Here is a 2,173-nt window from a genome sequence, read left to right on the forward strand (position 1 = left end):
CAGCTCAATGCAGATCTTAGTTGTAGCAACAAGAGTAGAGGTCCCCGCGGGGGTTAGAAAAGTAAAAACTTGAGAATCGGAATGCGAATTTAAATTTTGACCCAAAGACAGAATTCTATCTTATTACAAAGGAAAAGTTTATTTCCCTGCTCTGCCTAGGTGTAAAACTTACGCAGATGCTCTATGTTCCATGGGTTGGGCAGCGGCACTCCATCTTCTGTGGCGAGGCGAACGCATCCGGGCCGGCATACCTCTGTGACCTTGAAGGGCCCCTCCCAGCTGGGGGAAAGTTTGTGGAGCCCTGCTCGGTTCAGGATCCGTCTAAGGACGAGGTCGCCAGCCTGGAGCTCCCTACTGTGCATGAACCATTGGTGATAGCGCCGGAGCGTCTGGTTGTAGCGTGCGTTTCGGATTGCTGCCCGCCATCTTCGTTCGTCAACGAAGTCGACGTCATCACGCCGCAGCTGCTCCTGCATGGATTCGTCAAAATCCTGGACCCGTGGTGAGCCCAGGTGAATTTCTGGGGGAAGGCATGCTTCAGCCCCGTAGACCAGGAAGAATGGAGTCTCCCCGGTGGCTCGGTTGGGTGTCGTCCGGTTGCCCCATAGTACGCACGAAAGCTCGTCAACCCATTTGGCACCATGCTTCTTCAAGTAGTCATAGGGGCGGGTCTTGAGTCCCCTGAGGATTTCTGCATTCGCTCTCTCAACCTGCCCATTGCTGCGGGGATGTGCCACGGACGCAAAGCATAGCTGGATGCCGATGTCCTCGTAGTACTCTTGGAAGAGTCTGCTTTTGAATTGGGTCCCGTTGTCCGCGATGATGCGGTATGGGACGCTGAATCTGCACACAATGGACTTGAGGAATGCGACTGCTGATTTCTTTGTGATATTCACCACAGGGGTAACCTCCGGCCACTTTGTGAACTTGTCGATGACGACGTAGAGGAACCGGTACCCGCCGACGGCCCGGGGGAATGGCCCCAGGATATCCACACTCCACACAGCAAACGGCCATGAGGGCGGAATCATCTGTAGAGCTTGAGCCGGTGTGTGTATTTGCTTCGCGTGGAATTGGCATGCTTTGCAGGATTTTACCAGCTCAGTCGCATCCTGGAGTGCTGTTGGCCAGTAGAAGCCATGCCGAAAGGCCTTGCCAACAAGCGTGCGAGATGAGGAATGACTTCCACACTCGCCTCCATGGATCTCCGCGAGCAACTCGCGACCCTCTCCCTAGGAAATGCACCGCATGAGGACACCATTGGCGCCACGGCGGTAGAGATCCTCTTCTACCACCGCGTAGCGTTTAGCCAATCGGACTATGCGCTCAGCGGACACATCATCATCTGGGAGGATGTTATCTTTCAGGTAACCCCGGATCTCGGAGATCCATGCATCGGGAGCTTCCTGAGCAGGTGGGAGTGGCTCTGCGAGGTCACCAGGATCCTCAACAGAGCACACAGCACAGGCTGGGCACCATAGGTGGGATGCCGTCGGGATTGCTAGCTTCGAGGTGCTAGCTTGATCCCCTTCACCCAGTTCGGCAGGCTGGGCGGTAGGTCTCAGCAGCCGCCTTTCGAATACACCCCCGGGCACGGATGCCCAGGTAGATGCTCTTGCGGAGATATCATCTGCTGCTGAGTTGAGTTCGCGGGGAACATGTTGCAGTTCCAGGGTGTCGAAGTCCTTCTCGAGCTTCCTCACGTGCATGAGGTACGCCGCGAGCTGGGGATTGTTGCAGCTGCAATCCCCTCGGACCTGCTTGATGATTAGCTGGGAATCCCCCTTCACCAGAAGCTGTCGGACCCCCAATGAGAGGGCTTGCGTCAGGCCAAAGATCAGAGCTTCGTACTCCGCCATGTTGTTGGTGGCCTTGAACTCAAGGTGCACCATGTACTTCAGCTGATCTTCGGTTAGGTCGATGAGGACCACACCAGCTCCAGCCCACTTCTCGCGGGCGGACACGTCGAAGAAGAGTGTCGCGGGCTCCTACCTGGCGCGCCAAATGTCGTGGTGCTGCAAACCACAGCCAGGTGACGGAAGGCACCCGCCCTAGCCCAGAGGGTGTGTACTCGAGAGTTAGCTAGTCCTAGTTCGATCTCTCTCAAGAACACGAAGAACACCGCGGGATTAGAGTGGTTCGGGCCGCCGGAGCATAATACCCAACATCCACT

This window comes from Panicum virgatum, chromosome 4K (assembly GCF_016808335.1).
Source record: "Panicum virgatum strain AP13 chromosome 4K, P.virgatum_v5, whole genome shotgun sequence".
Lineage (NCBI taxonomy): Eukaryota > Viridiplantae > Streptophyta > Magnoliopsida > Poales > Poaceae > Panicum > Panicum virgatum.